Source organism: Triticum dicoccoides, chromosome 1B (assembly GCF_002162155.2).
Source record: "Triticum dicoccoides isolate Atlit2015 ecotype Zavitan chromosome 1B, WEW_v2.0, whole genome shotgun sequence".
Taxonomy (NCBI): domain Eukaryota; kingdom Viridiplantae; phylum Streptophyta; class Magnoliopsida; order Poales; family Poaceae; genus Triticum; species Triticum dicoccoides.
In genome coordinates this window covers 422,020,696-422,035,902 of record NC_041381.1, presented here as the reverse complement: position 1 = coordinate 422,035,902, position 15,207 = coordinate 422,020,696, and positions in this window count along the sequence as shown.

Sequence of the window (15,207 nt, the reverse complement as noted above, 5' to 3'; positions counted from 1 at the left end):
GTTTGAAAAATGTTCGCCATTGAAAATATGTACATAACTTCAAAAAATGTTCTACTTTTCAATTTTTGTTCACAAATTCCATTAATTATCATAATGTTCGCTTTTCTAAATTTTGTTCAGAGTTTCAATTTTTGTTCCCATGCAAAATATGTTTCCTTTTGTCCAAAATGTTCTTGCTTTAAAATTGTCTATTTTTCGGATATTTGTTCATAAATCCAAAAAAGCTCCTATTTTTTATTTGTTTGCAAAACTAAAATTGTTCGTGTTTATCAAAAAAATTGGAATTGAAAAAAGGTTCCCGCTTTTCATAATTTGTTCACAAATTCACACATTTTTCTGTTTTAAAATTTGGTTACAAATCCAAAAAATGGGCAATTTTTTCAATACTTGTTCGTGTGTTTTGAAAATTGTTCAGAATTTCTTTTAGAAGTATTCAGATTTTTATATAAATGTTCAAAAATAGTACTAAAAGTTCTCGCGCTGCATGTTTTACAGTAGCCCTTATCAGCTCCGGTGGTTTGGCACCTTCTCTACGAGCGCTGGGTAGCGTGTTCGAATCATGGTTGAGGCAGCTCTTTTTTTCGTTGTATTTTTTCCATCACTACTTGCTGCTCCTGCATGGGCCGGCCCAGATGAAGATCGCTCTATGCGAAGCCCCGACAATCCGCCGCAAAATGCGGCAGAAAAAAGGTTCCTTTTCTGTTTTCTTTTTCTTTCTTTTCCAATTTTTTGTTTTTGTTTTTTCTGTTTTCAAGTTTATTTTCGTTTTTAAAAAAAAGTTTGTGTCGCTCATAAATTGTTCAAAACTTCACGAAATGTTCTTGTTTCAAATTTTGTTCCCACATTTAAAAACAATGTTCACATTTTCAAAATACTGTTCAGAAGTTCAAAATATGTTCTTTTAAATTTTTGTTCAAAAATTTAAAAATGTTCTTGATTTCAAATTTAGTTCACCTAGTTTATTTTCTGTATTTCTATTTCTTTCTCTATTTCTTTTGTAATTCTTAATATACTTGTTTTCTATTTCTATTTTTACTTATCTGAATTCCGAAATTTGTTAGAAATTTCAAAAAATGTTCTGAAGTTAAAAATTGTTCTAGTTTTTTTTATTTTCTTCAGAAGTTTCAAAAAACTTCGTCATTTTTACAAAATGTTCGCATATTTGCAAAATGTTCAGCTTTCAAAAAATGTTCAAAAATTCAAAAAAATTCCTATTTCAAAATATGTTCATAATGTTTGAAAAATGTTCGCCATTGAAAATATGTACATAACTTCAAAAAATGTTCTACTTTTCAATTTTTGTTCACAAATTCCATTAATTATCATAATGTTCGCTTTACTAAATTTTGTTCAGAGTTTCAATTTTTGTTCCCATGCAAAATATGTTTCCTTTTGTCCAAAATGTTCTTGCTTTAAAATTGTCTTTTTTTCGGATATTTGTTCATAAATCCAAAAAAGCTCCTATTTTTTATTTGTTTGCAAAACTAAAATTGTTCGTGTTTATCAAAAAAATTGGAATTGAAAAAAGGTTCCCGCTTTTCATAATTTGTTCACAAATTCACACATTTTTCTGTTTTAAAATTTGGTTACAAATCCAAAAAATGGGCAATTTTTTCAATACTTGTTCGTGTGTTTTGAAAATTGTTCAGAATTTCTTTTAGAAGTATTCAGATTTTTATATAAATGTTCAAAAATAGTACTAAAAGATTTCGCGCTGCATGTTTTACAGTAGCCCTTATCAGCTCCGGTGGTTTGGCACCTTCTCTACGAGCGCTGGGTAGCGTGTTCGAATCATGGTTGAGGCAGCTCTTTTTTTCGTTGTATTTTTTCCATCACTACTTGCTGCTCCTGCATGGGCCGGCCCAGATGAAGATCGCTCTATGCGAAGCCCCGACAATCCGCCGCAAAATGTGGCAGAAAAAAGGTTCCTTTTCTGTTTTCTTTTTCTTTCTTTTCCAATTTTTCGTTTTTGTTTTTTCTGTTTTCAAGTTTATTTTCGTTTTTAAAAAAAAAGTTTGTGTCGCTCATAAATTGTTCAAAACTTCACGAAATGTTCTTGTTTCAAATTTTGTTCCCACATTTAAAAACAATGTTCACATTTTCAAAATACTGTTCAGAAGTTCAAAATATGTTCTTTTAAATTTTTGTTCAAAAATTTAAAAATGTTCTTGATTTCAAATTTAGTTCACCTAGTTTATTTTCTGTATTTCTATTTCTTTCTCTATTTCTTTTGTAATTCTTAATATACTTGTTTTCTATTTCTATTTTTACTTATCTGAATTCCGAAATTTGTTAGAAATTTCAAAAAATGTTCTGAAGTTAAAAATTGTTCTAGTTTTTTTTATTTTCTTCAGAAGTTTCAAAAAACTTCGTCATTTTTACAAAATGTTTGCATATTTGCAAAATGTTCAGCTTTCAAAAAATGTTCAAAAATTCAAAAAAATTCCTATTTCAAAATATGTTCATAATGTTTGAAAAATGTTCGCCATTGAAAATATGTACATAACTTCAAAAAATGTTCTACTTTTCAATTTTTGTTCACAAATTCCATTAATTATCATAATGTTCGCTTTTCTAAATTTTGTTCAGAGTTTCAATTTTTGTTCCCATGCAAAATATGTTTCCTTTTGTCCAAAATGTTCTTGCTTTAAAATTGTCTATTTTTCGGATATTTGTTCATAAATCCAAAAAAGCTCCTATTTTTTATTTGTTTGCAAAACTAAAATTGTTCGTGTTTATCAAAAAAATTGGAATTGAAAAAAGGTTCCCGCTTTTCATAATTTGTTCACAAATTCACACATTTTTCTGTTTTAAAATTTGGTTACAAATCCAAAAAATGGGCAATTTTTTCAATACTTGTTCGTGTGTTTTGAAAATTGTTCAGAATTTCTTTTAGAAGTATTCTGATTTTTATATAAATGTTCAAAAATAGTACTAAAAGTTTTCGCGCTGCATGTTTTACAGTAGCCCTTATCAGCTCCGGTGGTTTGGCACCTTCTCTACGAGCGCTGGGTAGCGTGTTCGAATCATGGTTGAGGCAGCTCTTTTTTTCGTTGTATTTTTTCCATCACTACTTGCTGCTCCTGCATGGGCCGGCCCAGATGAAGATCGCTCTATGCGAAGCCCCGACAATCCGCCGCAAAATGCGGCAGAAAAAAGGTTCCTTTTCTGTTTTCTTTTTCTTTCTTTTCCAATTTTTCGTTTTTGTTTTTTCTGTTTTCAAGTTTATTTTCGTTTTTAAAAAAAAAAGTTTGTGTCGCTCATAAATTGTTCAAAACTTCACGAAATGTTCTTGTTTCAAATTTTGTTCCCACATTTAAAAACAATGTTCACATTTTCAAAATACTGTTCAGAAGTTCAAAATATGTTCTTTTAAATTTTTGTTCAAAAATTTAAAAATGTTCTTGATTTCAAATTTAGTTCACCTAGTTTATTTTCTGTATTTCTATTTCTTTCTCTATTTCTTTTGTAATTCTTAATATACTTGTTTTCTATTTCTATTTTTACTTATCTGAATTCCGAAATTTGTTAGAAATTTCAAAAAATGTTCTGAAGTTAGAAATTGTTCTAGTTTTTTTTATTTTCTTCAGAAGTTTCAAAAAACTTTGTCATTTTTACAGAATGTTCGCATATTTGCAAAATGTTCAGCTTTCAAAAAATGTTCAAAAATTCAAAAAAAATCCTATTTCAAAATATGTTCATAATGTTTGAAAAATGTTCGCCATTGAAAATATGTACATAACTTCAAAAAATGTTCTACTTTTCAATTTTTGTTCACAAATTCCATTAATTATCATAATGTTCGCTTTTCTAAATTTTGTTCAGAGTTTCAATTTTTGTTCCCATGCAAAATATGTTTCCTTTTGTCCAAAATGTTCTTGCTTTAAAATTGTCTATTTTTCGGATATTTGTTCATAAATCCAAAAAAGCTCCTATTTTTTATTTGTTTGCAAAACTAAAATTGTTCGTGTTTATCAAAAAAATTGGAATTGAAAAAAGGTTCCCGCTTTTCATAATTTGTTCACAAATTCACACATTTTTCTGTTTTAAAATTTGGTTACAAATCCAAAAAATGGGCAATTTTTTCAATACTTGTTCGTGTGTTTTGAAAATTGTTCAGAATTTCTTTTAGAAGTATTCAGATTTTTATATAAATGTTCAAAAATAGTACTAAAAGTTTTCGCGCTGCATGTTTTACAGTAGCCCTTATCAGCTCCGGTGGTTTGGCACCTTCTCTACGAGCGCTGGGTAGCGTGTTCGAATCATGGTTGAGGCAGCTCTTTTTTTCGTTGTATTTTTTCCATCACTACTTGCTGCTCCTGCATGGGCCGGCCCAGATGAAGATCGCTCTATGCGAAGCCCCGACAATCCGCCGCAAAATGCGGCAGAAAAAAGGTTCCTTTTCTGTTTTCTTTTTCTTTCTTTTCCAATTTTTCGTTTTTGTTTTTTCTGTTTTCAAGTTTATTTTCGTTTTTTAAAAAAAAAGTTTGTGTCGCTCATAAATTGTTCAAAACTTCACGAAATGTTCTTGTTTCAAATATTGTTCCCACATTTAAAAACAATGTTCACATTTTCAAAATACTGTTCAGAAGTTCAAAATATGTTCTTTTAAATTTTTGTTCAAAAATTTAAAAATGTTCTTGATTTCAAATTTAGTTCACCTAGTTTATTTTCTGTATTTCTATTTCTTTCTCTATTTCTTTTGTAACTCTTAATATACTTGTTTTCTATTTCTATTTTTACTTATCTGAATTCCGAAATTTGTTAGAAATTTCAAAAAATGTTCTGAAGTTAAAAATTGTTCTAGTTTTTTTTATTTTCTTCAGAAGTTTCAAAAAACTTCGTCATTTTTACAAAATGTTCGCATATTTGCAAAATGTTCAGCTTTCAAAAAATGTTCAAAAATTCAAAAAAATTCCTATTTCAAAATATGTTCATAATGTTTGAAAAATGTTCGCCATTGAAAATATGTACATAACTTCAAAAAATGTTCTACTTTTCAATTTTTGTTCACAAATTCCATTAATTATCATAATGTTCGCTTTTCTAAATTTTGTTCAGAGTTTCAATTTTTGTTCCCATGCAAAATATGTTTCCTTTTGTCCAAAATGTTCTTGCTTTAAAATTGTCTATTTTTCGGATATTTGTTCATAAATCCAAAAAAGCTCCTATTTTTTATTTGTTTGCAAAACTAAAATTGTTCGTGTTTATCAAAAAAATTGGAATTGAAAAAAGGTTCCCGCTTTTCATAATTTGTTCACAAATTCACACATTTTTCTGTTTTAAAATTTGGTTACAAATCCAAAAAATGGGCAATTTTTTCAATACTTGTTCGTGTGTTTTGAAAATTGTTCAGAATTTCTTTTAGAAGTATTCAGATTTTTATATAAATGTTCAAAAATAGTACTAAAAGTTTTCGCGCTGCATGTTTTACAGTAGCCCTTATCAGCTCCGGTGGTTTGGCACCTTCTCTACGAGCGCTGGGTAGCGTGTTCGAATCATGGTTGAGGCAGCTCTTTTTTTCGTTGTATTTTTTCCATCACTACTTGCTGCTCCTGCATGGGCCGGCCCAGATGAAGATCGCTCTATGCGAAGCCCCGACAATCCGCCGCAAAATGCGGCAGATAGGAGGTCCCCAAACTACCCCCCCCCCTCCCCCGCGAATTTCAGGAGGGTGGGTCAAGTACCCAAACCAACGTCAAATCCGAGAGTGCCATGTTGGATTGATCCGTAAAACCTTAGTAAAAGTTCGTTGATCCAGCATTGCTCCTCAGAGCCCGGATCCTTTCAAAGCCAGAGAAGGAGGCAATATTAGGTGATTTCCCAAGCGCCTCTATGACTCCCTTCACACGAGACAAAGGGAAGCCTCGCTTGAAGGAGGCGTAAGATGGGCCGACCCAGGCGCACGGGAGGCCACAGCCTCGTTTTTTTCACGTTTTTCTATTTTTTTTCTTTAATTTTTTATTATTTTGTATACTGTCAAATAGTCCAAATATTGTTTTTATGTTTAATTTTCGCTTTTGTTTATACTTCCAAATATTCCAAATAAATATATAAAAAAATATTTTACATAAAAGCATTTGAAAATAATGTTAACCACACATTTAAAAATTGTGAAACGTGTAAACAATAAATGTTTCTCATGTATACAAAACAAGTATAATGTGTATGTAAAATATTTGACAATGTATTTAATAAAATTAGTCAAGAATTTGAGAAATGCTAATAAAACATTCAGTAAATATTAATAAATTATTTTAAAAATGTTAAAATTGTATAAAGAATATTGAGCATGTATTAAAAGTATTAACCTTGTATTTCAAAATTGTTAATCAGGCATTTCGAAATGTTCAAATCTGTTTAAAAACATGTTGCTCATTTATTAAAAATAATAATATTGTATTTAAAATATATTTAAAATATGTAGAGAAACAAATACTGAAAATGTATTAAAAATATTAAATATGTATTAGAAAAATATTCTTGATGTATAGGAAAAATGAAGAATAAGAACCAAAACAAACAAAGAAAACCAACAAAAACCGACAAAGAAACAAATGAAACCAAAGAAATAAGTGCGAAGGAATGGAACAATGAAAACCATAAAGAAACAAAGACAAACAAAATAAAAAATTTGAATATTAAGATATAAGGAAAAAACCAAAGAAAAAATGGAGGAAAATGAGGAAAGAAAGAAAAATCTATAACAACAATGAAAGAAACAAAGAGAAACCAAAGCAAAACAGAAGAAATAAAAGAAGTATAATGACAAAAAGAAAACTGAAGAAGAAATAAGAAAACCAAACAAAAAATGGAAAATGGAAAAATAAATAAAATGAATTAAAACAACCGAACGTACACATCAGCGAACAGTCGATGATTGGGCCATCCTCGTGCGCGATGCAGGAAACATTTTGGCGAGACGGATGCTAGTGTCGGGACTTCCTATACGCCGCTTATTGCGGCAAACAGTCGATGATTCGCACAGGGGATGACTGACCTAGGTCGGCTCATTTATGGTAGCTTGCCGTGAAAAATCATCAAAAATTGACAACAGGACCACGCAGTTAGCCAGTGCGACAGGCTCACTCCAATGTAAGTTTTGTAACGCGATACCTAAAGAAGAGAACGACAACGGCAAAATTTAGAGAACAACTAGCAAAAAATTCCCCAAAACGTGCATGAATGGTATGGAATACACGACCTCCAGAAACTAATCCACGTAGCTAGAGAATGTGTTCACTGACTTGTTTGTGTAAAATGGCAGCTCAGCTAATATGAACTATAGGAGGCGAACGAAAATAAAGTTTTTTAAAAACTTCGAACGTGGTTTCCTTTTTCACAAAAGTCAATATATTTAGGAAAACAACATTTTCTAAATTTGCTAACAAACCTTTACGAACTCGAACATTTTTTGAGAATCTCAAACATATTTTGTAAAAAATGGAACTATACTTAAAACAAGAACATTATTTGAAACGAGGAATAAAATTTTCAAAATGCGAACATTTTTGGAAAAAACAGGAACAAAATTGAAAAATGCTCGAAATTATGAACATTTCGTTTAAAATGCAAAAACAATAGGAAATTCTACTGAACATTTTTTCAATTTGCGAACAAATTAGGTAAACGTGATTTTTGTCAAATTTGCGAACAAAATTTGAAAAATGTGAACTTTTGCGAAATGATTTTTTTAAACGCGAACATCTTGTGAAATTCCCAAAATATATTTTGAGTTTTCAAACAAATATTGTAGCCACGAATATTTTTTTAGAATAGGGACATTTTCTGAATCCACGGACATTTTTTGAACTTGTGAGCAAAATAGAAAATTGGGAACATTTTGAGGAATTTAATGTTAAAAAACAGTTCAAACATTTTTTGAAAAGAAGTAAACAAAGTTTGAAATACTAAAAAAAATTTGGAAGTTTTTGCAAAATTTCAAAACAGGAACAATTTCCGGAAAATGAATATATCTATAAACATGGGAAGAAATTTAAATTTCTGAATATTTGTTGAGAAAAGAAATAAACTTGAAAAGAATAGATGAAAAACAAAAGAAAGTAAAAAGAAACAAAAAAGGAAAAGGGGAAAATAGGAAAAGAAAAACGAAAAAGGTAAATGAAAAAGCATGTTCAGAAACCTTCTAGAAGATCCCAAAACCAATAAAAACCGGCAGGGAACCCTCTAGAAGGAACCCTCTAGAAGGTTCCCGAAACAGGAACCTGAAAAAGCTGTGATGGGCCAGTCCAAATTTCTCACCAGGTCAGCTCGCATGTGCTATTTGCACACAGTTTGACGCGAAATGCGTCGAATAGGGTTGTCCGTTACTCTCACTACAAGCGAGACACATTTGCTTTCTTAACTCTGAGAACTGTTCACATATTTTTAAGTCTAAAAAATTCGAAAAGATGGTTGTTACTCCAGAAAATATTCGTGAATTTGTAAAATGCTTCGAAATTCAAAAAATATCTTCGAGATTAATGGTCCTGGATTTCAGAAAATGTTCCAAATTTCAAAAGCACTCCAAATTAAAAAATGTTTGTGAACTTGGAAAAGGTTAAAACTTTCACGAACACTTCCTAGATTTAAAAAATGCTTTGAGTTAAAAAAAATAAACATGATTCAAATTTTATAAAATGGAATCGAAAAAATGTTCACGGATTTGAGAAATGTTCCAGATTTCAAAATTATTCCGAATTGAAAATAATGCGAATTTTAAAAATGATTCAAATTCCAAAATATGGTCACATGTTTGAAAAAATGTTTTAAAATTTGAAAATATTCAATATTAAAAAAGTTTTTGGGTTTAAAAATATTGTTCATGAATTTGAACAATATTCCTGGATTTCAAAAAAAATCAATTTGAAAAAAAAACTCAAATTTCTATAATAAGAGGTTGTATAAAACAAGGGCCATTGCTAGAAGCAAACGAGTGACCAATTCCAATTTATTTTTATGGTCTAAAAGGAAAGTAGCAAACCCAGCGCAAATACACAAGCTAATTGCGTCATCTCCCTCATCACTTTGCAGAATTGGGTATGCCGCTATTCATACATGAATGGACAAGGGACTCCGCTGACAACAACACTAGATGACTTTTATCGCTGATATAAAAGGTGTTGAATTGTGTTTTTTCCTTCCCCTATCGTCGGATACTTCTTTTGCTCTCCTTCGTATCACAGTTCCTCTCTTTAAGATCCTAGCGTCCGCTCCATCTCTTCCTCTCCTCCCCATCACACATCCTTTTTAGTGACTTCCACGAGGCGACTGCATCTTCTTAGACAACATCACCGGGGCATAGGATGAAGAAGTCCATGATGTGTCAATTGTTGGAATTTACCGTTGCTGGTGAGGACATCGACAATGGAGGCGTTAAATAAGAGCACGAGCATGGTGGCCCTGTTGAGTGGGGTGTCAAGGTGGTGGATCATGACACCACATATGGAAGCAGGCTCGGTAGTGGTAGTGGAAGGGGACAATGACAAAGGTGATGATGGTGGCGAGCACGACGAAAACAACGACATTGAGCAGCATATGGGGGCTCGCGAGGTCTACACAGATGGAGCCCGGGAATATGACCGCGAGCACCTACTTTCCTAGGGTATACATCATGATTGCGGCGATGGTGCCAGTGTAAGGAGCATGACATACATGCTGGTGTTAGTGCTGGTGGCCAGCGGTTGAAATTCCGAATGTGTTGGTCATTGACGAATCTCTGGCGGTGTCGGTTGGTGGCGATCTTTCGGTGTCGACATTGTCGGTTGCCAATAACTCGGTGGCAGCAGTGAAGTAGTTTACGGAGAAGGGCTCTTTTAGTTATGGTTGGATTTCATGGTATTCTTTCCCAATTTCAGTTATCAATTCCAAACACATTCAAACAAGATTTATTCTCGCGTAATTCCTTGCTCCAATATCCACATCCAAGCTGCATATAAAAGATTTACCTCTATGAAAACACATTCCATACTCTAATACTCAAGTTCTCAAAGCCATTTCAGCGCTATTATGCTCAGCACATATAGCGATGATTTCACAACAATACACATGATTTGGGTGATTAGTGGAGCGAAGCGGACGTGGACGATCTGGGTACAGGGTTACACAAGAGGAATTTATCGAGGTCCTGGCCCTCTTTATCGAGGTAATACCCTCCTCCTGATGTGTGTATGATCAAGCCTCGTATGGGTGAGTTTACAATACAATGATGTACCTAGATCTTCTCAATCATGTCAAAAACTTGTCTATATTTCCACATAACCTGGCCTTATATAGGGGCGATGAGGCTTAGGAGTACAACGTCCGAGTTGGCCACACAATAGCAATGGTGCAATGATGACAGTTGTTAGCCTTAGCATCACTGCATTGTCATAACGCCGGCTTGGTGGCGCCGTTAGTAACGCCCACCTTGATTGTCTTGTTTTTCAATGGTCATGCCGGATGTACAATAGGGTGTTTTGTAGCTGGACGGGTTTCATGACCTCGGACGAATCTAGTGACTTCCATGAATATGATTCAGCAATTCAAGGCCTGTTGGCGCGAATCCTCGCTATGGGCCTACACCAGAGATCATGCCGTCACCACTCAATCTCAAGGTTCCTAGAAAACCTCTAGCTATCGGACATTGAGTTTCCAATCTCGAGCTCAAATGCTCATGGATGACATTAAATTCAAAAAACAGAAAAACATTAAAAAAAACAAAATCGATGCTCTGAGAATGTTTCTTTCAAACCCATTTTGAAGCTCTGGTTTTATTTTATTTTTGCCATGACTTCCCCCAATGTGATTTAGGATGAAAAATTTGCATGCACTTCAAACATTTATTAAAGTTTTCTACATAAAAAAATTAAGAGTTTTTAATATTTTCCTACTTCTTAAATTTTACTGTTCACAACAAGAGCATTTGAACTCAAGATTAGAAGGATCCTTTCGCTTGCTATCTTCCTTTTGATTTGTACTAGAGGTCTGTCTTTCGAGGGCTCTTCCTTCCTTTTCTATTTTCTTTGTACAGTCTTAAAAAAGGAACTCGAGCTTCTCGTGTTCATTAGCCACTTGATATTGCATAGTTAACAATATATTCCCGTGACGCGTTCACCTATCATTTTGGGTATCCACCGATCGACGACACGATACCATCGATCGTGCGGGCTTACTACACCTTACATTTCTCGACAACACGCAGTAGCTAAGCTAGGTCGCCCGTCTAGCCTGATTTACCCGCGAACCATAGACTGTTGAGGTCACCTAACTAATCAAGCGAGCTACTCCCTCCTTTCCGGTTTATAAGGCTCAATTTAAAAATCTCACCAACCAAGGTAGATGGTGAGTGGTGGAATACCTTTTGAAGTTTGCAAAAACACTCAATTAATGCTCTTGTTTTTCTCAAAAAAGTATGTTTACCAATGCATTAATTACAATGCATGCATGCATAAATTACATGCATTGGTCAATTTTCTCTTAATACTTGCATGCAATGATTTAATGCACCTTGGAATCTGAACATGTGATGGAAAACAATCAAATTGAGCCTTGTAAAATGGAAAAACTAAAATTTTGAGATAAGTCCTATAAACCGAAAAAGAGTGAGTAATAGGTAGCCCGTCCAATCGCAGGATTAGAGCTAACCCGGCATGCAACACGACGCAGTTCTTTTTTTCCTGTTATCATGTAACACGACGCGACTTACATATATGCCGTTCGGTAAGGAGAAAAGAAAAGGTGGTATCGATGGGCGTGGGCGTGGCCGCGTGCTGGTGCGCCATTTTTCTACGAAAAAAGAAAAGCGACCCCCGTGTGGCACGACGCAACGGATCCGGGAAGAGCCGTGCAGACAGCTCCATTCTGGCCGCGTCCCCTTGTCATGCTGCCATGCCACTGTATTTAGTTAAGTGCAGCACGCGCCCCTCGTGCATGCCTCGCTGCGTGCGCGACGGTTGCCTAATTGGACCGGCGGCTGCTTAATTGGAATCTCTGACCGGTCAAGGGTCAGAGGCAGATGCGACCGGAATCTGCCGATGCCGGTCAATGCGGTCAGCAGCAAGCAACTTGCGCAAGTTGCAGCGGCCAAGGAACGCCTTTCCGGCCGGCCGCCGCTCCTGGATCTCGATGCCTCCTCCAAATTTGTGGAGCCAATCGAGAATACTGTTTGGAGCCGAGCTGTATTGTTATTTCTGTTTCGTGAACCGTGCAATGGACCTGTACGCATATGGTGGTAGTACTATATCAATTTGGTCATTGTTTAATGCAACTAGCCGGCGAGCAAGACATTGTTTCGTTCCCCGCACGAAAGCTCGACCGGGCGCAATGTTTCACAAGGTTGCGGGCACCGACGCCCATCACCCAGGTTTGAGTTTTTTACCCGTACCTCGCGTTCAAAGCTGCGAAAGAGGGCAAGCAATTGCCTCCATTTGCAGGCTTGGTTGACAGTATACTTAAGCATTCAGTGCTCCTGCCAACTTGGGGTCACGGTCCCCATGTGTAAGAAAGTCGTCCCTAGACCGAGAGCTTGTTTCCCGAAACAAAACAAATCAAAACAGAAACGCCGTGCCGAGAAGTTTCGAATTCCCCGAAGTACCCACGAGTCTCTTTCTTGCAAGTGAAGACATGCTGCACGTCGGAGTCCAGTCAGAAGCCAAGATTAAATTAAGAGAGGAAAGCCGTGTTGACATTTGTCTAACATAACATGGCTTGCTCATGCACCTACCGGAGTATCTAAACTGCCCCCCGCTGTGATGAGCATGCGTGCGCGCGCAGCCTCTTGATTTGTTACAGTAGTTTTTATTAGAGAGAATTTCACACGGAGAATTTACAGATCGAATGCTAGCAAAACAGCAATTGCGTGGCTAAAACTGGCAAGAACTAGTACTGCAGAGGACCGAGTATTTTGCTGTCACCTTGACCTGACACACGGCGGCACGCAGCCGTCCGGGCGGCCCCGTCGAGATCGCCGGGGAATGACACGGATACGCGCGGTTCGCTGACCTTTCCGAGATCTTGTTGTTTACTCTTTGGACTCGGAGGATTCCTTGTTGTATTGGTCGGCAGATCCTTGGATCCTCCCACTGCACCGTCACCGCCACGTACCCGCGCGGGTGTCTCGTCCAGCGTCCACCAACGAGCGCGGCTTGCTTCCACCGACAGAAAACGTCGCGGTCGTCCGATACTACGTGCCGGCCGGCGCGGCCGTGATCTCACATGGTTAGCGCTGTACGGTTGGTGGCGACAGCCAGTGTTGCTTCGCACGTAATAATTCTAGTACTAGTACGTAATTAAACTGGTGATTGACAGGCAATTCAGTTCGCGCCGCGTGCATGTTCCCGGCCACGTACTGTGCGAGTAGCTTTCTCTGTGTGCTATTCGAGTCCAAAGTTGTAGGCAGGAGCTATGCGACGACCGCGTACAGCAGACCGAATTAGCAGCGTGCCTAGTCAACTCTTGAATTAGGCGACGTTGCTGTAACCAGGAACGACCTGCGTACTCCACCACCAGGCACCAGGCACTACTGGGTGGACACATGCATGCAGCCGGACTTATGGTCCAGTCGCCGCGCGCTATCGACGGTGTCGGTGAGTCATGCACGCTGAGTTACGTATGGGGTTTCCAGGCTGTTCTAGGGCTTTATCTGGTCCTGAATTCTTCACGACAAGAGATACATGCATATGCTGCTCCGTGGACAGCTGTCAAATGACAAAATTCTGAAAAAACAAAATCCATTCGTACGTCACGCCATGCGAAATGACTTAGTTTTTTTTTAAAACTCGAAATGACTAGAGCATATACAGCAGGAGTAGGCAAATCCAGGCCCTCCGAAGCCCCCGGGCGCGTCCACAGACATTGATCGGCAGTCGGATACCTCATACTAGAAAATCTTAGATCCACCAGTAGCCACCTCCTGCTGAAAAAGTCCTAGCCGCCACCACCACCTCCGCCTCCATCATAGATTGGTTCCCCCTCGTCCGGCTGGCCTTGCCGGTGTCGGGAGGGATGGGGAATCCGATCTATGTGTGGAGTTCTTAATAATAGTAGTGTTTTCATTAGATTGATTTAGGATTTTGGTAGTCATCTTGTTCGTTGGAGATGCATCGTCTACAATAAATAATCTTCGTCCCTTCGCTCGGCGACGAGATTTTTTTTCCGATGTTAATGGCGGTGTTGGAAGACTAAATTTTTCTAGGTATGGTCCTTGAGATCTTGCTTCGCCAGATCTGTTTTGGATTTTTTTTCTCATGGTCACCGCGAGGCGGATTGTCCTCGCAATATCTGTTCTGACTGCTACGTCCTCGACAATGGTGATTCGTACTCTCGACTCCCAACAACGTCGACCTGGTTGTTCGGTTTTTGTCCCTGGAATACTGGTGTTGGTACTCTTGCCGATGTTGGTTGATTACTTTAATGGCGGCGTGCATGCATCGCAACCTTGGCATTGCGGCTCAAATTAAAACAATGGGAGAAGCCTCGTTGGTATTTACGGGTCTGTGGTTGGTACTTTTGTTATGTTCCTATGGCTGCCTTCAGAAAAGTACAAGATTGCGTCATGGAAGAAGGAAGAGTTTGAAGATCTCGAAGATTTGCTCGTTTCTCTCAGACTTTATTTTGTAATCACAGTCAGCTCATGTATCTCTACCATGTATAATTTTCTACTATAATATATCATGGTATTGATTGTAATTTTTTTCTTAAATCCATATGAAACCATGCAAAGAGAAAAATCCTACGTACTACGTAGATCAACTAGGTCCCCGTGCCTTGCGCCGGGTACATGGCGGCCGATAACCCACAAGTATAGGGGATTGCAACAGTTTTCGAGGGTAGAGTGTCCAACCCAAAGTTATTGATTTGATAGAAGGTGAGCCAAAGAATATTCTCAAGTATTAGCAGCTGGGTTGTCAATTCAACCACACCTGAAAGACTTAATATCTGCAGCAAAGTATTTAGTAGCAAAGTAGTATGGAAGTAACGGTAACGGTGGCAAAAGTAACAGTAGCGGTTTTGTAGCGATCGTAACAGTGGCAACAGAGAAGTAACGTAGCAAGGATCAATATGTGAAAGCTCGTAGGCAATGGATCAATGATGGATAATTATGTCGGATGCAATTCACCATGCAACAATTATAACATAGGGTGACACATAACTAACTCCAGTTCATCAATGTAATGTAGGTATGTATGTATTCCGAATATAGTCATATGTGCTTATGGAAAAGAACAT